Here is a 24,343-nt window from a genome sequence, read left to right as displayed (position 1 = left end):
TAGTGGTGTCCTTTGCAATCTGATCCCCACAGTAAAGATGCGAACAGCAGAGGAAAATGATGAGCCCCATAAACAATTCCTCCCAATTTCTGATCTCGTTCTCCTCGTCACGAAGAAACTTTGTTCCTGGTACGCCTACGTTTAGGCGAATCCAATATCTGGCTTCTATACCGACAATCCCAAGAGGAGGCCAAGAAATAACAGCATACAACAAAGGGAATATAATAACCATTCGTCGACCCATAGATGCAGCACAGAATTAATGACTTTCCCAAGTTTTCGAAGACACCTCCTGCATCAACTCCACAGGTGAATCTGATCACATGGGCTGAGAAAGGATAAATATTTGATAGTAATAAGTGAAACTTTACTAATATATTAATGACGAAATTCACTCATGAATATGAAAGAATTTTCGCGCCTTGGCGCTACTCGAAAGCGAATCTCTGTGACTATATTTAAAACATTACTACTCACGATTTCCGTGCGAATAGTAAGCCGATATGAGTAAATGGATTATTCCGGAGTTCGCTGACAATGGAAAATAGGACATGGACAGTTTAACGTGGGTATTTGGCCTCCAGTTAGTTCATTACGACTATATGCATCGGAATGCGGCCGTTAAAAGCAAAACGGTTGGCGACCCCTGCTTTAGTTGATGAAAAGTGTCGTCAATAACCTCGCGCAGCTCATATTTCAATATATAATGATAGCGATGATCATGACATTTTTGTTGTATTTGTATTTCTTCAATAAAATCAATTTCTTTTGTGGTAACTATTATGCCCGTCGCCCATGTTAGAGAGTACAGCGTTGTACTGACGTAGAGTCATTAAAACGTGGTTGCTAAACTGCGTTGTCTATTTTTATCTCGATATTGCAGTGATGCGGCCCACGGCCTCTATGAATTTTGAAATGTGGCCCGCGACTAGGGCTGGGCAAAATCGAGTACCTGAGTGATTCGATTCTGAATCACGTAATATGCTTCGAGTCGAGTCGAGTAATTGAGTATCACTCATTATGACGTCACAACAGGATGTACTATGTCGAAGTCCAAATATGAAACATTTATGCCACCACAAAGAACGTAATACCTGTTATCCATAAAATTAAAGATACTTTGGTATTTTTTCGACCATACCGATTTCATTGCACTTCTTAACAATTTTGTTGGATGATAATGACTTCGGAAATGTGTTATTTCCAGTAACATTCGTAGCTTTAAACTGTGCCTGGTATGCTCAAACACGGCCAATCAAGGTTTCACGGCTTCCTCAGTGGAAAATAGTATCAAAACTATAATTCTCGTCAGTAAATTAACTTTCAGTTGCGAGGAGCGTATAATTTCAGTACTCGAAAAAATCGTCTTTTACTACTCGACTCGAATCATTAAAATTACTACTCGATTCAGATTCGAGTACTCGAATCATTTTGCCCAGCCCTACCCGCGACCCGTTTTGAGTTGGGGACCCCTGATTTAGGATAACTTAGTATAGGGCCGCTTCTCTCATGTTCATCGGCACCGAGTGTACCATAAGTACATTAATAACTGTTCTGAATAAAGTTTGTAGCCATTCGCCACATGACATATCAATCTCACAGAAAATCGGCAAAACAATCCAAATCATAATTCGTTCAGACAAAAATTTCTAATCCTAGTCAAATCCAAATCTGACAAAATTTCACAATTCCCGCTTTGTCAAATCCTATGCCCATATCTGTTAAATACTAATTTAGTTGAAACGATTCACTCTACAAAATGCGATCATCCGTGTGTGACTGATACGAGATACTCGGGCTGTCGGGCAGTTACCACAGGCGACTCTTCTTGTACGTAGTTGCGCACTTTATTGTATTGTAAATACCCGACAAGTATTGTGAGCGACAGGGGCAGTGGGTAAAACTAAACAGCAAATACTTATTTATAGCTTGCGAGGTATCTTGGTGTTTCGAAGTGAGTGCATGTGGTATATGGGGGGGGGGGGGGGCGAGTTGACTGACTGTCTTCAAATAGTATCGGAATGACGTCTATTTTGTTTTGCCTGATCTATTTCGGTGACAATAGTATTTTCAGTTATTTGTAACATTGTATTGTTGCAGGATGCAGTGTTGGGATGACTCGAGTCATGACTTGACTCGTGTCACTTTTTTCGTATGACTTGACTTGACTCGACGTTTCAGAAATGTGAATTGACTCGTGACTCGGAGCAAAATTTACGAGTCAATTTCAAGTGATGAAGCATAATGTCTTGTTTGGTGTTAACACAAGCAAATCTCACCGCTCAGTGAAATTGTTCTACGTCACGCTTTCCATTTGGTCAAAGGCAATTTGACGGTAAATTAACAGCGACATAAAACTTGTGAATATCATTGACCAAGAACACGGTTGTTTGACTAAGAACTTCGACTTAACAAGGGAATCGAAGCGACACGAAACCTTTTAGAAATGGCCTAGCTATCCAATACCACATGCAGTTGGCGAACTGGCGAAACAAAGGTTTTTCCATCGCCACCTAGACAGAACGCAGTGCTTCAGCTGCTTCGTTGTTTGTTCTTCGCAATTGGAAACCCATAGACGACGTATCGGAAATACACTTTACACATTTTTTCAAAATGTACTTTCGCACGTGGTAGCTATTCAGTAAACATTGCACTAGCTAAGCCCGACCGCGATAATTTAGATGACTTGCTTCACGAGAAGATACGACAGCTCACTATAAAAATGCAATAACCAGATTAGTCCGCCGAGGATGAAAAACACTATATTGCTGAACTATTCCCCTGTCCTGTCCCCGTGAATCCTACAATGTCGTCTTTGTCACGAAGAATAGCAACGGATCCCGCTAAAATCAATGCTAGCGTTGAGCAATTAGCGAATGCTGGCGTGACGTGTTCTCGATACATGAACCACGTCGGTGCAAGAGTCACGAGTCAGAAGAAAATCACTACTTATATGTAATTAATCCACACGAGTATTTTAAACACCGAAAAACCCTGACTGACATCATCGTATCGGAATTATTTCGCGAGTAGCACGTAAAATCGAAAAATCCGGGTACGGATAAGCGTAAATCCAAATTTAATCCTCCCATGCGTTGTACTCCCATCCAAATCCACGGTCATTTGTACCGTATACGAGGATCGCTCCTGGTTCACTCGCCATCTACTGTCCTAGGCCGCGGCAGGTTGTTTTGGACGTGGTCAACAATCGCTTGAAAATAGCGGCTGGCAAGTATCAACAGCGATGGAGTTATCTCAGTTTCTTTGAAATAAAGCCGTTTTCAATCGAATCACATTGAGTTATTCAAAACTGTCTGCTTATAGTCATATCAATGTGATATACCATGGACTCAATGACACATACAAACTTGATTTGATAGCCCGTGCACCACACCAGAGATGAGCGGATTTCAAATTTCTATGTCCTAATCCAATCCAAATCCGAAACATCCAATCCTAATCCTAAGCCTAATCCGATTCAAACTTGGAATTTCATTTCGAAACCTATAGCTTACAGCTCACGCCTATATCATTCTGTAAAAATAAATAAAACGATCAATGAGTGCCACAGTAAATGAAGTATCTTTTAGGGATGGTGTGAACCTCTGAAAGGTTCAGGTTCGTGTGAACGTGAACCTTTTTGAAAGGTTCTGTGTGAACACGAACGTGAACCTCATGACGTCACGTGACGTCATATTGCTAATTTCAACCCCATATTTCAATTAGGTGATTTCCTATATTAATCTACTGTACACGATACCGAGCGACGACTCAGGGCCACATAATAGCTCAGTACTTAAGTACATATTGACGTTTGAAACGTCGCCAAATGTATCAACTGGGGCAATCAAATGATATAATAATCCCATAAAATCAGTATCTTGCGTCGCTTTTCCAACAATTTCGACCTGATCGGACAATGTATTCGGCGTCTGAGTATTGCCACAGGGATATCGAGCAGAGTGTAAAATGGGTTTCTATACTTGCTACCGATTAACAAGTTATACAGCAGTATAGCCAACACCCCAGTCGCACGGATTTGGTTTTTATGATACAGTATACATATGTAGTCCAGATTGACCCCGTACGCCTGCTAAATTTTTACATCAGTAGACGATATCAATCTCATGGATTGGTTGAATAAGGATCATTCGGTGACAAAATACAGTGTATTTCGCTCTTGATGTCATGTGATTGCGGGTCAAGCTCACAGCACAGTGACACTAAATATGCACAAGCGGAAAGCTGGATATTTCGAGCAAACTTTTGTAACAATACAAGTAAAATTTTGAGATTGTCAAGGGCATGCTCTTTTAGTGTTGAATGTTTATGCTGCCAGCTCCATGCATAGAGTGGCCCGCAGTTGAAAGTCAATAAATTTGAACCAAAGATGTTATAATGAAGTGAAAATTGCAATATATGAAAAAGGTTCACAGTGCAGAACCTATCAAGGTTCTGTTGTGAACGCGAACCTCAAATTTTCCGAGGTTCACACACAGAACGCGAACGTGAACCTCACGTTCACACCATCCCTAGTATCTTTATTAACTATGTAAAATCGCGGCAGGACGAAAAAAATGGTCGACATTCGCCACAGGTCATTAATCTCTCCGACAATTGGTAAATCCAATCCTATTCCTAATTCATGTAAACAAAAATCTCAAATCCTAATCCGTCAAAATTTCACAAATCCGTTTTTTTCCAAATCCTTATTCTAATCCATGCTCAATTGCTCATCTCTGCACAACACAGATATATTGCAGTCATACTAGATTGGACCGGAAATCTTTGATTGAGAGATACAAGAGAAATCATACGCCAGTTGAGTTTTAAAATATAAGCCGGAGCAAGATGGTTTCGGAATACCCCGCAGTAGCACGGACGGAACTGGCTGAGCAGAATGGTAGACTTTCACGTCTATGGTAAACCACTAGATGTGCGCGATTCCAGTCCTTCTACTACTCCTACTACTGCTACTACTACTACTTCATTCATAACTGAGGTATGTGTCGACTGCTTTAAATGGACGGTGTTTCGGTGTTGGTATCGCGTCCTTGGGACGGAGAATGGATGGATGCTGACCAAATTGCTAGTCATATGTGTTGAACACTTCGAAGATTCGAAAAAGATTTTGTGCATGGGAAACGCAGTGAGGCGGAAACGCAGTGAGGCAGCAACACAGGTACCTTCGTGAGATCAGTCGATATAAGCAGACTGGTTGAAACTTGAAATGAAAGAATATTCGAATCCGACAGGATCTCAAGATCACGAAGCCTCAAGTGGTTTGAAGTGTATACAGTCCGGAAATCAGAATGCGATATAAATCGACAGCCATTTGAAACTGAAGCTGACATTTAACTCGACCGTCAACGCTCTACTCGCCAGGTACTAAGTTTACCATGTTGTCTGATTAGTCTCAACTCTTGATGATCTTGATCCTGAACTGGATATTTGAGAGTAGCTGCGTAATCTGAGATTCTTAGAGGCTGTTGGTCATACCATCTTCTATGGCAGGGGCGGGCAAGATACGGCCCGCGAAGGGATTTTGTCCGGCCCGCGGACAGTTTTCCGTTTTACATGATAATGTGGCCCGCGGCCCCAGTCTACAGGTATTCCCCACTACATACTTACATACGTCAAATTTTAGTGACTGTATGTTATATACACAATACATGTATGCGCATGCGCAGCGAGCGAGTGTGGAGCTTACGCGTAAGTTCGTCGAAGATAGAAGACTTGCATTATCGGATTTACGATGTAGTCAACCCTAATGTCATTTATGGTAATCATGGTGTTTGTCAACTACAATGGCCATTTACACCAGGCCGATATTTCTTATTTTTGATTCCGTAACCGTCGACTTGTAGCACGGCACATTGCTAGGCTTTTGTAAGACACCGCTTATGCCAGGGGTCGCGGGCCACTTTCAAGTTTCGTAGAGGCCGCATGAATTCAAATCGTGATAGAACAGGCCACACAGTTTACCAACCACGCTATCTCGTAGCCTACTAAACCAGGGGCGGGCAACATACGGCCCGCGACGGGATTTTGTCCGGCCCGCGGACAGTTTCCCGTCATACATAATAATGTTGCCCGCGGCCGCAGTCTGCCGAGATTCCCCACTTCTTGCTTAAACGTCAAATTTTAGTGACTGTATGCAAGATCGTAATCGTAACTGCCGCAGCCCAAACCCCCGAATCGGGGGGAGCAGAGCTTGAAGGGGGCCCAAAATTATTTCGCGAATTTAAATGAATTATGAAGTATTTCTTTATAAATTTATGCAACTTTTTCAAAATAATTTTGCGCTCGGCGCGATTTAATGTTGACAATTACCTTCATTATTGGGTACCCTTCCCCCAACAAAAATACGCATGATTCATAGAAATGGACATTTTGGCGTCGTCCATTACCGCGCCATGACGCATCAAGACACATGAAGTTATAGGCCATGCTGTAACATGCGACTCTGAGAAGTGTGCCAGAACGATCAGCAGCGAGGAGACCTTGGTCGAAAAGGACTGCCCTTGTGCTGATCGAAAACTTCGATATATATATATATACAATTATACATATATGTTTAAATGTCAATTGGCGCCTAAATTGCTGGCGCCGAATGATTCTGTCCTGGCGCTCTGAACCCCACAAGACAAATGCCATACAGAAGGGAAAAATTATTAGCCAGTAAAGAAATATCAATTTAAAATCGTGTGCGTCATTTAGTTTTGTAAGTTTGGGCGATCTTTTGACATAGCAGATAGGAGGCCACGAAATAGCATCATGTAACGAAGTCATTATACCAACGGGTCCGCCCGAAGATGTTTAATTATTATTTAGGGACCCTACATTTCCCAAGACACCTCACTCAGCTCTATTACCAGTAAATATGATTACGTGAACAGAGAGAGGATACAAAATGATAGCAATATATATGCAATCCCCGATCATATTGACCGATTCAATCATGAATTATGAAAATTTTTGCGCGCTTCGCACGTTTAGTGTTTAGGGGGGCCCAATATCAACGTTTTGGGGGGAAGGGCTGACGAAGTGCTGTTACGTTCCTGACTGTATGTTATTTTATACGTGCGTACGCAGCATACGAGGGTGGAGCTTACGCGTAAGTTCGTCGAAGCGAGAAGACTTGCATTATCGGCATTTGCGCTGCACTCAACCCTAATGAATTGATATCTTGGTAAATTTGGGGTACCGGCCTTATCGAACGCATTGAAATCTTAATCAAGGATTGCACCGTGTGTTAATTGATCAGAGAGAAGCAGACATGGAGGCGTCTGTATGACAATGATGATCTGAAATCCACATTGTCTTCTTCATTATCGGCGAGAAATGGCTTTGAAGTGACATTGCTGTCGTTTAAATACATTCATTAAATACGATTTATTCCTTGTACATGTGGATAATGTCTCGATTCAGCAATCCGGCCCGCCAAGTACCTAATTTTTCTATATCCGGCCCGCCGACTGGAGAAGTTGCCCGCCCCTGTACTAAACGCTAATGAATGAATATCTTGGTAAGTTCGGGGTACCGGGCTTATCGAACGCCTTGAAATCTTAATTAAGGATTGCACCGTGTGTTGATTGATCAGAGAGAAGCAGACGCGGCGGCACCAGTATGACGATGCTATTCTCAAATTCACATTGTCTTCGGCATAATTGACGAGAAATGGCTTCGAAGTTACATTGCTGTCGTTAAAATACATTCATTAAATACGATTTATTCCTTGTATATGTGGATAAATAAGCGAATACTGTATCGATTCAACAATCCGGCCCGCCAAGTACTTAATTTTCCTATATCCGGCCCGCCAACTGGAGAAGTTGCCCGCCCCTGTTCTATGACAATATGTCCTGGTAGGGATTGATCTTATGCTCCATTTTGGCGGGGTGTTTGCAGTTCAAGACAGAAGGGAATACGGTTAATGAATTTTCAAAAGCTATACAGCTACTGAAATCCGATTTGGAAATTTTCGAGGACGATAATATGATGGTAGATGAAATGTATCTGCACAACTGTGTGCTATTTCATTGGGGTAACTACTGACTATAAAAGTGATGATGACGATACAATCTTTCGATCTTATACGTTGTTGAATATTTTGTTGATGCCGTCATTGGCAAGGATCTATGTGTCTATGTAATGTAAACTGCACTAGGTGTAGCTTATCCCTCATGGCTGATTAAACTGAATAAACTGCATTGCTAGTGGTTCATTTTGTATTCAATTGCTTTGCTGCTCCAGATTTTGCTCATTGGCTCACATCTAACTGCGCCGTACAGTATTATGTGTGTTGAAATTTGTGATAGGTAAATCCCGAATCGCTTGTCATGATCATTGCAAAGATTGTACAGATGTTGCGTTCAAGGTAACTGTGATCTTTTTCATAAAAATATGCAGAAATTAGTAAATTCCTTCCTCAGAGAACACTGTTTTCTGCAAAGACGAAAGAAATGATTGTGAAATAATATATTAGGAAATTTGTTTCCTGAATCTCAAATTCAATAGTTTTGCAAACATTTACCCCAAGTTCTGCAAATTTTGTTTCTAATATTTTTCAGTCATATGCACCAGGGTTGTAACCAAGTCCCAAGGCTCCGAGTCACAAGTCACTCTCACTTTCATAGTTTTGACTCGAGTCAAGTTGAGTCATTTTCAATTCGACATCGAGTCCAAGTCACGGAGTAGAGTGCCGAGTCCAAGTCATTGTGTTGACCGTTCAGATCCGAGATAATGTCATGTGAAACCCACTTTTTACAACTCTGCTCGGTGATATCGAATGCTTCGAGTTTACAATATAATAATTTTCTCCACTCTTAACAGTTTCTGGTCGCATTTCCAAGTATCGTACCAGTGCTGATAACAACTTTACTCTTCTTCGAAATCACAATGAAATGCCTGTCTTGGTAGACCCAGTCTCGAATCATATGACTTGGTCCGAGTCATGCGCAATGACGCAAGTCAATACCAGAGGTGGTCAGTAACGAAGTACTTCTACTTCTTCAAAGCACTCAAGTAGTTTTCCTCTACTTCTGGTACTTACTCAAGTAGATCTGATTTTCGCTACTTCTACTTCGTAATATTTTGTGATCTACTTATTTACTTTTCGCTATTTTCAGTTTGTCAAGTAGAAGTAGTTCAATCTTCCAATCAGGAAGATAGCCTGAGGAATTTCGGGGCTGTTTTCACGGAGTATCAACATTAAATTTTCATAAAAGTTTAGTAAAGCCCAGAATTTTCGTCGCGCTTCGCGCGCAGTGCTGCATGTGTAGTGTCCAGTATGATTTCACGAAAGTATCGGTGAATACAATTTAAGTAGAGGGTTGGCAAACTTCTGTTCACACCACATTGTCGCCCTTCGTCCATATCAAACAATTCATCACAGTATATATGGCTCATCATAACGTTTGAAACTGATGTTTCGCAATCTAGCATTTACTTGTCATATCGTAATCTAGCATGTCCAATTGTCCATGGCGTGTCCAAATCTGAAAAAGTGGACTCTGACTTTTTTTTAGTTTTAGAGCTGTTTTAGCATACCATCTTTGAAACGTTATGGACTAAAAACATGAAATACATGTTTCTGCGTTTAGAAGTAGTATTTATATTTCACTTTCAATTCCCAGTATCATATACTTTGAGTTATAATTATTATAAGTTCTTTTGTCTGGATAACATACATGTTGAAGTATAAAAGCAAGTGCAGTAATGCCTTTAATTTCTGGAAATAAAACTACACAATATGGCATTTTCACGGTCTACCATATTTATTATTAACGTTTACTAATCGCGCAAAGTGTTTACACCGTATTAACTATACATCTTCTCCGTATTTCTCTTCGACTAAACTACTTATAATATGGGGAATGACGCCATACCATGCTATTTTCTAAAACGTGCTGTTCGAGAAAACAGAGGATTATCATCGCATTTCCATATCAATACTATCATTTTCACCCCATGATGTGGACGAATACTTATGCTATCGAAAATTGGATACCTGCTGGTATGCATTATTATGATTCAAGCTCGTCACCAATCGCATATAGCTCAATTTGCACCTTTTTACAATCCATGTGAACAAATTAGGATCGTTTTCATAACTACTTACTTACTTGAGTACTTTTAAAGTCAGTCAATTCTACTTCTACTTCAAGTAGTTTTAGGTTGCTTATGGAAGAAGTACTTCTACTCGTACTTGAGTAGATATTTTCGTCGCTACTTCTACTTCTACTTGAGTAGATTTCTTGACTACTTTGACCACCTCTGGTCAATACACAAATTGACTCGTGTCGAGTCGAGTCATTTTGCATTTTTAGGAAAATGATTCGAGTCAAGTCGAGTCACCAAAAATTCGCGACTCGAGTCAATTAAGCCGTTTCCATGTGCAGGTTTCGATGACAGAGTGACGATATATGGGCATAGCTTTCATGACTCAGCAAAAATACTCTGCCAAGTGGTTGCCCCGATCGGTTAGCGGTTGTCAGAGTAATTCACGGTTGGCAGAGTATCTTGCTCCGCTCTTGGCTACGGTCGTCTGTTTAACATCGTAGTCACTGGGGCGTTTCTTGTGTATCGAGGATCAGCTAATTGCGGGAATGATTGAATTTGGACTTGGACTTTGGACTATTGATAGACGTATTACTTTATTGTTAGTTAACAAAACAGAATGATTTGAAAGCAGCCTGGAGTTTCCGGTGATGCATTAACCGCAGCAGGATGCCAATGTTTTGGTGCAAGTGGACTGTGTTATCGAGTATAGGAAGGCGCGCCAGGAACGTCAGCTGCCATTATTGATATCCCGGCGGGTCATTCGTGGTAATTCTTCAGATTTTCTGTGTAAGTGGTACCGGTATCGCGGTATGTAGGATGTATACTGTATAGATTTTTACCAGTACTCATTTTTCTATAATGCAGGTACGGTATTCCAAGGAACGCCAAGAGAAGGAAATTGGAATCTGGAAGAATAATAAATGCTCTGAAAGTGATAAGCGACGACCTCGACGAACAGCTCGAATTCTTGAAGGAGTGTGCGGAAAGACATTTGCAACGAATTGCCAGCATGTGGAATGTGGATGACGCGGCCCATGGACCGCCTTCACGACCTATCACCAATATTCGGACATCTAATTCCAATCAGAATATGTTTGGATATATCAATGACTGATGCTTTGTTGAATTGATGGTTTCTTTATTAAAAAACAAAATATTTGAAACATGCAAAAAGAAACGAATTTGTAGCCTATAAAATCATAGTCAGGATTGAAAGGATAGGCAGCAATGGTACGGCGACCTTCGCTACATCGGCGGTATTTGGTAGGACGTATTAACAACAATGCTCGGCGGGATATCAACGTTGCTGATTTAAATACTGTCCTGATATTATCCATAGCTATGCGCTGTAGCACCCTACAGCAAAAGTTCCCTTTGGAAGATTTTCGCTGTATAGGCCTTGTTCACCACTCCGGGTATCTTGACAGAAACATCTCTAAAAGCTATTGAATTCCACAAACTATTTAGCTGGTACTTTAACGTCGATATCCTCCAGCACGAACTTTTCACCACTAAGTACCGGTACCGATTGTCAATTTTTGTTCACCGACGTTTATCGGCTGCTGATCATGATCATGTACTAGGAAACGCGGCCACCATTCCTTGGCTCAGCCAATGCGGGCTAAGCCAAGTAGTGGCCGCACATGGAAACGGCTTAATTACAACCCTGATATGCACCATACCATTTGAAGTTCGATGTTTATACTAACAAAGTTCTACACAACATATTTTGTTGATATCATTTTTCCGTTACGTGCACTATAGTTATCGAGTTCAATGTGCAACTCGTCATGCAGTAAATGTCTTTTTCGTCATATATGACTGCAATAAACTATTTTTTTACAAACATTCTTCCTCTGTGTGTTTGTAGAGGGCCGGAGTCAGGGAGCAATATGGCAATGTGGCATTTTCTGACCAGTTAAGTGCATAGCTGGTTAGGGTTTGAAAGTAGACTTTTGGCGTCTTAATTTTCAGGTAAAAAGGCTGGGTGAAAGGCCTGCGGACTGCAAACTGCGGTGGATTCATCTAATAAATATTCTACCAATAATAGGACTGCGGCTATATAAATTTCAAAGACTAGTCTAAGAGCCGAGGCCAATTTTCCCACTCAGTAACGATTCTCTGCTCAGTCGTTTTGATACATGCCTATCTGCAGTCTCGTGGTGTATTGATTTGATTGTTAATAAACCGCGCTAATAGTGCTACTGCCGAGACTCGCATTGCAGTTTTCCTTGCATTAACCAACTAAGCCAGATAAGAGAAAAATTAAAAACTATTCCGGTACTTTAAAATGGGGCCATTTACAGTCTGTATAGAGCCCGTTTAGAAGTTGAAAAAGGCTGCTGATCTATGAAAAGACTGTTGCCGTCTTGATAAATTCATGGTTGACTATTTTTGCGGTGTCTTTGGTGAATTAGACGTATTCACAGCAGCAGGAACGCTATACCAACAATGTAAGACCGTCCATTGATAGCAGTTAACATATACCTCAGTGATGAAAGAAGGACTGGAATTGCGCGCGTCTAGTGGTTTGACCATGGGTGTGAATGTCTTTCATTAAGTAATTACTGTTGGCGATTGCGCATGTTATTTGTTGTTCTCTATTTGATGTTATTAGAGGAATCAGTTTTCAATTCAACTGTCCTTATTTCTAGTTCGCTGTATCATTCTAATTGTCTCATTTAATCCTGATTATTTGACTACTGTTCTATCATTCTAATTGTCTGATTTTAATCCTGATTATTTGCATGATTACTGTTCCAATTTCCTATTCGCTTGCCTATATATTTTCTTTGTTGCTGTTGCATCCTCCTCCTTTCCATCGAGCAACGGACGAGCAAGCACTATTGCGAATCTCGCTTGCATTAGCATTTTTGTATTTCTAACAACGGAATCTCAAGTCTACATTATTCTTCGACTGGTGTCATTTGGTTGGATTAAATAGAATAGAAGACTGATACGCATAAGGTTTGCCTAGTCCACGGTTGCAGATTTTAGTGCAGCAGACAGGATTCGACGCCTGCTATATCGGCACTCATTAACAACGGAGTGTCGCTTCGAAACAATTACGACCCAAGCAAAGATTGTTCAGGTGGACAACTCCCTATCGAAGACGCCGCGGTTTGCCGCGGTTCGTGATGACGCCATTACCACCAGCACCGCCGATGAAAATAGCGAAAATCCACAACGAAAGAGTGAGCCTGAAAGACCACCGCGTCGTCGTTTAACGCGTTCTCGGAAGGCAGTAGATCGATATGGCGCAGTATCCTGTTATTGACAAAATATCACACACTTGTATCAGAAACATTTTACGGGGGGAGAGTGTGCTATTTCTTATATCTAGTCTCCAATTATTACTTAATTGATTCGCGTTGAGTACGTACAAGGATGTAGTTTTCATAGTACGTGATCAGATGTCTTTTGCTTAAAGTGTTGGGCGTTGTCGGATTTGGACTGTTCGTATTGTGTATATCAGGGGTGACCAACCTTTTTGCAACCAAGAGCTACTTTTTGAGTACTGATTGAAGCGGCAGGCTACCATTTACTCCTGCTGTTTACCCGTACCAGAGAGAATCTCCGCTTTGATATTCATAGCATTGGGCAGGAATCACATTGCGGTAAGACTTCTGGGAGAGTCTTTTAAATCAAAACATCTCGTTTCAACTAGCTAGCCACTAAGAGTTTTTTAAGAAATCATGAATTACTTTGCACCATGTTGGCATAAATTATACAACGATAGTCAACTGCCCTAGTCTTTGAGAACTACTCAAAAATGCCCTGTAATAATACGCATAATTCCCTATTGGACTTACAAATCCACTAACAAAACGAAGGAATATGCACAAATAGTTGCTACCATGTATTATAAAAGGATGGAAACACAAAAATTTTCCGACGTGATTTGGTTTGCATGATTTGGGTCTATAAACTGAGGAATGTGCTGGTATTACGGAATACCGTGAGAATCAACCATGCCCTTTCCTCGACGAAGGGCGTCGTTCCCTAGTTTCAACCTTGGAGTCAGAATTTTTGCATTTAATTTAGTTATTCCCGACTAAATCATCAAGTTCGTGTTGGTTATGATTTATGAATGTGGGGTTTTGGATTTATATCTATATGGGAGATGTTGAAGTCGTCATAGGAGTCATTTTCTGTATCTTTAGGCCCTGCCCAGTCTTCTGGAACATTTGTTGCATTATAGTTTTGGCAGTGAAAACTTACTGCAATGCGGAACAGGTGCTTAGGAGTAGATGGCACAGAAGGATATGCAATGTCAAGTCATTTTTTAGTTATTCTGAACCTTGGAATGTCACCCATACAGAAATAACAGTCTTACATAAGGTTTCGTATTTCCCTTCAGCTTCTTTAATAACAAATGACATTGCATGTCTATCTCCCTTTAGACCAATGTTTCTTAACCTTGCCTCCAGCGCCCCCCAAGGATCGCTGGCGATTTTGAAGGGGGCGGAAACGCTCAGGGGGCGATATGGGGGCGCTGGGCTCAGGGGGGCGATAAGGGGGCGCTGAAGAAAAATGGCTTCGCCGTAGATTATGTGGTAGTAGGAAATATCCTTAATCAGTATTCAGAACAAATTAACATCCAACAAAACATGTCAAATTCCTGAAATTTTTGGTTGCGCTGCGTGACGATGTTTGCTACATATGTTTTCATGAATGTAGCGAGTTATTATAATTCATATGAAACGAATTGCGCGTACTTTTAGATCGCCAATTAAATCGTCAAAATATTTCTCCATCGTATCATAAAGGATGATACTATCTCGTGTTGTGGTTCACAACCTCACATGAACGTTATATAAATATGAGTTGCTTTGTTTGGAATACATTCATGCTAAAATTAATAACTGGGTACAGTATTAAATTCAATGTGAGCAGATATATGCATCCAATCATCCGTTGACTTACTTATAGTTACACAAAGCACTAAGACAAAATCCAACACAAAGCACTAAGACAAAATCCAATACCATTAATTTCCCCGTATTGCCAATCCCCGATGTGAATTCGGGAGGGTTCGAACCACAGGGTATGAGACTGTGCCCCATTGTTGATATAACAACCTCGATTTGACCCTGAATATACCACACACAAATATTATATTGTTTATTATAGTCGAATGGTGATCGGGCGCGATTGAACCGCGAAATATTTCCAATACCAAAGTCCCAAAAAGGCCGACTGAACTTTGACCTCTTACCAAGACCGAAACTGCTGCAACCCAAACCCCCAATCGGTTGGCTCGAAGTGTGCCCTAAATTATTTCGGTGAATGAACATAAATTGAACATCATGTCTCTACGACTTTCTCAAGGAAGAATACGCATAATTAGAGAAAATAGAAATAAGCATTTCGGCTTCGGCCATTACCACGCCAAGATGCACAAAGACATAGGAAGTTCCGGTCAATATGGGACTCCGAGAAGTGTGTCAAAAGATCGTCAGCGAGAAACCCTTAGCTGAAGAGGATTGCCCTTATGTTGAGCGTAACAATCGATGTAAATACGTCTAATTGTCCAAAGGTGCTTAAATCGCTGGTGCCGAATTATCATGTAGTCGCAAACTGCTCCCCACAGAAATAACATCCACCGGAGAAAATTATTTGCCAGTGACGAAATACCAATTTTGAATCACGCGCTTACTTCAGTTTAATACGTTTATCCGTTTCAATAACTTTTGACTATATAGCGGACAAGAAGTAACAAAATAACATGTAACGATTTAATTATACCAACGGGCACGCCCAAATATGTTCATTGTTCAATTATTAATTACGTGGCCTTCATTTTCCAATGCAACAGCTCACTCAGCGCTACTGGTAAATCTGATTACGTGGGCTGAGAGAATAAAAAGTTTATAGTGACATATATATGCAAATACAACCTATTTCATCCATGCATTATAGAAGCTTTTGGCTCCTAAGGCAACCCGGCCACATAAACTTTGCTGACCATCGAAATCACGCGACGGGGTTCTTGGTGGCCAAGCCCTCTCGTGAGTTTGGTTTATCACGCTATGGGTGCCCAAGACAATCGTTTTTTTAGGGGTGCTGACGAAGTGCTCCCTCTTACCCATTGTTTTTATTACAGTCCTTACAACATGAGGGGGCGCTGGAGCACGATAATTTTTGAAAGGGGGCGCTGGAGGAAAAAAGGTTAAGAACCACTGGTTTAGGTGAACATGGCTCTGTCATTTGCGCAAATGTTTCATCGTCAACGATCTCGCTTCCAGCGCACAAGCGAAGTCCCGAGTTACACGACACGTTATCTCTTAATTGCGAGTATAATAGTTAGACTCAATTCTGTAAATCAAGCGTATTTATAAGTTCTAGGAAGGTTTCCAATACTAAATGCAAGAAATGTGACAATAAATCATGCGAAGTGCTAAGAAAAATTTCAAGTCGAATAAATATGCTACGGAATATTCTACTTTGTGGTCATATACGAAGATCTGCGCTGAATGTGCCTGGCGTCTGGTTACGCCAATTCGTCGAGACTGGTGTTTTAGTCATCATCTAATTTCGCGGTCAGGCTAATTAAATTTTGGTTAGCCTTGCCATTTTACCTGATGATATATCTAATTTCGAGAATTACCTCGCAGGCCACACAAAACCTACTCGCGGGCCACATTTGGCCTGCGGGGAACGGTATGGCCGCCCCGGATCTGTATCGTTACCGATAACAGTGATTGATAGTACATAAAAATCCCAATATAGTTAATATTAGAAACTGTTTACATGATCAAGAAGTTGGAGTCGTAGTCGAAGTCACGGTCATTTTCACCAACTCCGACTCCGACTCCAGTCAGTATTTTTTTTCACGACTCCGACTCCAGCCACCACAGTTTTCACGACTCCGACTGCGACTTCACAGCCCTGCTTTCAATCCCTTGTCAGGTGCGATAGCTATTTCATTTTCGATGTTGGCTAAGAGCTGATCACTTGGCCAGCCTATTCCTCGATATATTTTAGTCAAAATTCGGTTTTCGTCTGTTTGTATTGATTTTGACAGTGTGGCATACCGGAATGGATCATGAGATTGCGTATGCTACTTCTCGATGATGTCATGTACAGAGGTGGTCAGTAACGAAGTACTTCTACTTTTTGAAGTACTTGAAGTAAATTTTGCCTACTCATACTACTTTTTAAGTAGTTGTGATTTTAGACTACTTCTACTTCTACTTGACAGTTTTCAGTTTTGTAGGCAAAATAAAGCGTAGAATATCTACTTACTTACTTACTTGTGAACCACCACTCCTACTTCTACTTGAGTAGAAATTCCGGCGTTACTTCTACTTCTATTTGAGTAGCGACGGTGACTACTTTGACCACCTCTGTCATGTAGTAGTGTACTAAGTTTATTGCTTTCCTTTAAGCATATATTCAGTGGTATATTTTCCAACAGCGATTTCGCAGCAGACTTATAGACTCTAAGTCGCATATGTTGTGTCACAGTCTTCGGTTTCCAGGCAAAAATCTCCTATGTTGTTCCGAGACCGAATTTCCGAGGCTTCTATTCTTAATCCTTAGTTCTTCAAAGACCATTAAAATTGATGAGTTGGATTCAATATTACAGGCCAAATCTGTGAGATCACAATTGCGCATGTGTCCGAACTCGTTGACCTTTCCAGTTCAAGTTCGAGTCTTTTTTGCAGATAATTAGTCAGGTCAAGTGGGAACCTGAATCGTTTACGCAGTTGCCTTTAGAGCAAAAAATAGAGGTAAAGCGACTAAGTCCTTATCAGCCTAGAAATTGTCCATTGATCCAATCGTACGCCGGAGAAAAACGCAATCGTACCTTTTCTTCGGTGTATTTCGATAAAAATGAATGACTGACGTACAGCGAGGAAAGAACCACTTGTTTGGCATTTACTGTCTTTGATTCGACAGAGCAGTTACCAGAAGCAGTGGCTCTCGTTGTAACAAAATTGGGTATCGTGATTTGAAGCATTTGTCAAAGCGTGTGAAGACACCAAATATCCCAAGTGCACATGGCTAGTGCAGTTAAATATAAATTGTTAGGCAGAGTAAATGTAATGTTAAAGCTCAGTGAAAGTTATAGCGGATCTGTCTGCAAGCACAATGAGCTTGTAGATAAGAATATGCATGTTCTCTCTGGGGTGATTGATGCAATTAAATTTATTGGAGTTCATGAATTGCCTCACCAAAAGAAGGAATGCTCTCTCAACAGAGGGTATTTTTGGATCTAATTAAATACTTCTTCACATACAGAGAGCGAATCTACCTAGCGCACGCCCGAAACAATTCCTCCCAGTACAGCATTAAAAGTAATAAACTTCATTTGGTTGCCAATCTAAAATCACACTGGCGATCCGAATTAAATCATTTACGTTTTGACTTGCTGTGATGCTCAGCATTCGAAACCTTCTAAAATGCATGGGTCTCGGCGTCGGGCGATCGCGCCAGCAATGAAACAAATAATGAAATAAAAACTGCAGCCAATAAGCGACACACTCAGAAAGATGACTTGATTATGAGAATCTGCCGACCTTTGACTTGATTTGATGATGAAATTTGTCCGAATGGTTTTACTCGAAACATGGACGAAGACCGTTGGGATGAACTAGTGTAGGGGTGTGCAACGAGCGAGCTCAGGTATATGAGACTAATTCAATACGAGGCCAACCCCTCTGCGCCGTGGCATATGAAGACGTAAAGTTTTGGGCATCATACCGCTGATAAAATGCGGTGCCAAAAACATAAGTGGCGACAAAACCCTGGCCAAAAATGACCGATGCTGTATGGCCAAACCTTTCGATATGGATATGCTCCGCTGTCGGCACGGAATAGTCTCGTTCTTGAAATCTGAGTAGACACTAGTACAAATGCGACACGCAAAGGAAGTTAATCACCCTAATTTGAAATCGCGTGCGTCAGACATGTTTTGAGGGCTGCGTTGCGTAGAATTGTGGCGCGCGCGTTCTGTATGTCGTACATTACATGTCCGCAAAATCGTTGCATACTACTGTTATATTGAAAATGAATTCCTTCTCATGTGCGAGACTCGGGTCGCCAGATGCCACAAAACTCAAATTTAGGTGGCAGTCTAAAAAGCTGCTTTGAGGTTAATAAACTGTTACGAATTCTCTAGTTAGACTGAGCTAAAGAGCCGAACACACAGACAGAGTACCGTGAATTTATTTGCTCTTATATACTCGAGAGACAGAAAATGGGAAATCGAAAAACAAAAAACAGACCACAAGTTGTAACAACGTATCATAAGGTAGCGAGATCTAATATGCCTGTTCTCCTTGATCGTTTTGGACCTAATTTTCCACGACATCACGCAAAAGCCTCAAAACAAACACGTAGGTTTTCACCCTTCCGACAAACTGGAGCCTCCGGAACATTTGTTAGCTCTCAAAAACGATTTCTGCCAGCAAGCATTTTTCGCTCGCGTAAAATACGCTGTATTTTGGATAGGAGTGCAAAACCGATTTTAAGACCTGGCCATCCAAGCACTAGTAGACGTTCTTGTACAAAACCCAACAACTTGTCAGGTTTTACTGAAGTAGTTGAAATCAAAACGAGCGAAAAAGTTGCCTTTTTAATGGGACACTTGATAACTTAAAGGTCAACTGCATCTTATAGACAACTTCCTCTAATCATGTTCAGAATTTTTTTTCATACCGAAATTGCTGACTTTCCGTATTTCAAACTAATCGGAAATTGCCGTAATTTGGACTGAAAGTCCCAATATTGGTATGTTTACCGAAAAAGCGAAATGTTCATTGTGACGTCATGTAGTTGACATCTCTTCTGGCCGCTGCGGATGTATGCTGTAGGGCTGGTGCTCTTGCAGCCGCAGGGCGATTATATTAGTTAGTTATCGCGGAGGTTTCGCTTGTAATGGATTCACCAAGTGAGTCCGAGTACTCAGATGACGAATGTCAGCATGCTTTTTGCCCTTACTTACGAAAGTAATGTTTAAACTAGACATGTATCAAGTGTTGATGTGCTCAATCTCATATCGGTGGAACTCAGGGTTGTAATGACTCGAGTCATGACTCGACTCGAGTCAGACTCGAGTCACGATTTTTTTGTGACTCGACTTGACTCGAGTCAATATTTGGATTGACTCGACTTGTACTCGAGTCATTACGCATGACTCGACTCAAGTCATTGACTCGGCTTATTTTATATGACTTGAAGGTGAAGAAATTTGCGAATCACAATGGTTAGATCAACGCATGTGACGAATTCGGTCGACATCGCTATTTGTCACCACTGCATTCGTTGCACTTGTGTGATATCGGATATGCCGTCAGAAACAACAAAAGACAATGGTACATAGTAGCAATGCATGTACAAAATCATCCAGTGATGAAAAGGTAATAGATCCTCCGCAATACTCAAGACTTTCAATTATACAAGCAAACAAGCGAAGCGAAGTTCAATTAGAGCCAATGAAACGACTCAGATGGTCAAGTAGGCTACTTGGAAAAGACTGATACGCTCATGTGTAGATTTGAAGACCACGATTCGTTGCATTTTTAGGCGACTAGAATGGATGAGTATCTAATACTCTTCAGTGTGGTTCAAAAATGATTTTCAATTCCTGCATCTAATGCACCAGTGGAACGTGTATCCAGTGGATGCGGATTTATTCCAAGGCCATGCTGCTTTAAGATATATGAGAATCTCCTTTCCACTTTAGTATTTTTAAGTGTAACTCATTGATTTGATCTGCTGTCTGTGAAAACACACAATACCCTCCGTCCATTTGACGTTTTGTTAGGTATGAGCATTGTGCACGTGAGAAATGAATGGCTAATGTTGTGTGATGTTTGTACAATACGGCTGATCAAAAATAACTTCTTTTTTATTCCACTGGTCTTAATTTTAAAGAGTAGAATCAATGATATGAGAGGAGAAAATTTTATATTTGAAAATAAAGGTAGTGTTTTTGGTGAGAAATTATTTCAATTAATAATATAATTACATGCTAGTAGTAAGCCGACTATTTTTTCATATCCAAAATATTCCACTCTAATAAATTCGCTCTTTCTAGTTGGAATTGAGCCAAATTTGCTGTGAATCATATTTTTACACAATATAACAATATCATGAGGCGGCCGGCAAAATCTCTATTTGTAGTTAATCCAAAATTTCCTCTCATATTAGTAACGCTCCGGCGGCTATTTCGGGAGCTGAGCAGGAAAGCTGACCTTTTCTCAGTCAACCACCTTATAATGTGAAAGAAAAACTGTACGTCTACATAAACATGCATCTGTTGATTCTCTATCAGCTGGTATCTAGACGTGAATTCGTTGGTTCTATATCCGATAGCACGTAGAATGAATTCGTTGATTCTCTATAAGCTATAAGCTAATTCAGGATTGAAAACTGGAGTTGAACACGACTTCAACGCCCTGACTTGGACTCGACTCGAGTCATAACACTATGACTCGGACTTGAGCTTTTAAACGGTGACTTGGACTCGGACTCGACTCGGTGATGAATTGAAAATGACTCGACTTGACTCGAGTCAAAACCACAAAAGTAAGATTGACTGGTGACTCGGAACAATGTGACTTGGTTACAACCCTGGTGAAACTCCTTGCTGCTCCGAAAACGAGGGGTCGTTCAAGTATGATTATTGATGACTAACCTAAGGAGGTTAGTAATATATAGTATGATCAGCCTAGCTTGTTCAGCTTAAGCCGCTTGTCTAGACCAAATGAAATACACCGGTATGTGTAATTTGGTGGAGTACCTCGTTTCAGTTATGAATCTTGGTATTATCAATTACAGGATAGAGGTTGCCAACTTATGCAAACTATTAGCGGGAGAGCAACTAATGAATTATTAGTGCATCACAGCATTGCCAGGATTTCAATCAGTATTGGAGATGTCTCACTATAGATATCAACAGGAATATTGTCATATAATTATACCATTTAGTTCGATGCATGAGCGAACGAGTCTCATTCACATGAAACGTTGAGTCGGGTGCCAAGTAATTACCCGCCAGTAACACAACAATTATGCTTTTCAGGAAGCTGAGAAAAACTGTACGGAAATTTTGTTTGCTGGCCATTGGGATTCTGCAACACAAACCAACGAAAAATCCTGTCTGTGCATCCGATCAAAATCCACGTCCAGTACTTTCAAAGGATTTCAATTTTGCACTGCTTCGCGAAGGAATAATTGTATTGAAAATAATAAATGCAACATAACCAATCCATCAACAGTACTACTGTGTCAGGGAGAGAAATATAGAGTTTTGTGTCCAGCAATAGCTTCTTTAGTCCAGCAATAGCTTCAACTAATTTTCACGATGCCGCTAGTTGAATGAGGATGAGCCATCGCAATAGACTTGGTCGACTCCGCCGTATCTGGACTTGCTTGAATGCATGCGTCAACTTCTTCATTGCAGGAATCTAAAGCAGGTGTAAAAACATTGCAGAGTTTTATAACAAAGTCGAATAAAAGGCAGTATACCAAATGCTGTTCCGAAGTATCATAAAAATGAAAGATTGCCAACTGCATCCTACCTAACTTTTCGACTGTTATGGTGATAGTGATACGTTTTCATATTTTACTGAGCTGTCAATATCTTGAGAGGTTTCACTGATATCTGACACTCCTCATTCAGTAACTTAAGTAACTAATATGATTATATGACTACACATGTACACAGACAGAAGTTTATTTTCAAAAGTAATAGCAACTCTTCCATTAAAATGAGGTCTGCGACATAACCATTATAGATCATGAAGTCAGCAGGTTACAAACTCCTATTAACTAATGCCTTTATACATCTTTTTTCGTGATTGATTTTTAAGTGGCTTTATTTCAGACTACGTACACTTCTACTCAAAGTTTTTCAGGGCATACTTATTTCAGTTATTTGCACATGAGTGTAAACAATAACTACTTTGATGACTACCGTACCACAGTCAATACTACTATAAACGGTTAGTTACACTCTTAGAATACTAGCTGACACAGTACATTTTCAGTTACCGATTTTGGACACTTTGTATAGCTTTAGAAGTGCGTTCCTCTGTCATTACCACAATTTCACTGGTGCGTGAAAATAAAGTATGAACGGCACTGCGTGTGAGAGTTGCCCGTGGTCAGTAGTCAACTTTATTGGGCGTTGCGTATCTCGGATACGTCACTGAAAATGTCTCTGCCTTTGGTTGTCTATAAGTCCGCACTTTGGTGTTAACGGCGTCCGGTCGCCTGGCGGTATATGGATGGATTTTGGCAGCGATGCAAAGACATTGTAGGCACGGCATATTGCGTATTGGAGCAACCATACGCGACATAATATCTGACTCTATAAATATCTCCTTCACAGCTTTCATGAACTCACTCAATGACCCAAATCCACAGCAAATCTAAGCAACGAATCCCACCTAACAGCCAACACGAATAACAAGGATTTTTGTTGTGTCAACTACCTGACGTCATTTCACGGCTGGATGATTTCGGGTCCGTTTTTCGGAATTTCGATTTGTAATTCAAATTACTTGAAAACTATCACGTAATTTTCATTTTCATTATTTTTTTCTTATTCCTAACTACATAATCTACGAAATAAGCAAAAGTCTTTTCGAACATGCAGTTGACCTTTAAAGGTCAACTGCATCTTCATGACAACTTTGCGGAATCATGTTCAGATTTTTTTTTCATAACGAAATTACCGACTTTCCGGGTTTCAACTCAATCGGAAATTGCCGTAATTTTGACTGAAAGGTCCAATATTGGCATGTTTACAGAAAAAGCGGAATGTGCATTGTGACGTCAAGTGAGTGACACATATTATCAACACCGGTCACAGCGGCTGTTTGTGTTCTCGCAGTTTTTATTCTAGTCAGTTATGGCCGAGGTTTCCATTGGAACGGATTTGCCAAGTGATATTGAGACTGAGTCCGAGTACTCGGATGTCGAATGTAAGTATCATTTTTGCACTTACTTACAAAATTACCTTTTAAATGCCATATTGGTTCAGGTGTTGATTCATATTCCTAACCACATAACGTACGAAATCAGGCAGTCATTTTTAAGATGCAGATACTTAAAATGTTGTTAAGTATCGTCATCTTCTTTTTGTATAACAATTTTCGGTTAGTGCATATGAAATTCATTTAAAAAAAGAAGTGCGAATGGAGCTTAAAAAAGGTTTAAAAGCACAGGCCTTCATAATTACGGAAACACATGCGCAATTACCGTTACCAGTTGACTGCTCTGGAATATATTGCATGTTGTTCACAAAAACTCATTTTTTAAC

At 40.5% G+C, this 24,343-nt stretch overlaps 1 protein-coding gene across 1 annotated transcript in view; it reads left to right on the top strand.

Moving 5' to 3' along the window:
* Positions 1-24,343, top strand: part of LOC145438096 (uncharacterized) — a 367,020-nt gene that overhangs the window by 12,513 nt on the left and 330,164 nt on the right. The window lies entirely within an intron of this gene.

Source organism: Botryllus schlosseri, chromosome 4, assembly GCF_051294905.1.
Source record: "Botryllus schlosseri isolate E-star chromosome 4, Bs_hap1, whole genome shotgun sequence".
NCBI classification, from domain to species: Eukaryota; Metazoa; Chordata; class Ascidiacea; order Stolidobranchia; family Styelidae; genus Botryllus; species Botryllus schlosseri.
Note: the sequence above shows the minus strand (reverse complement) of the source record. Positions and strands in the feature narration are given on the sequence as shown.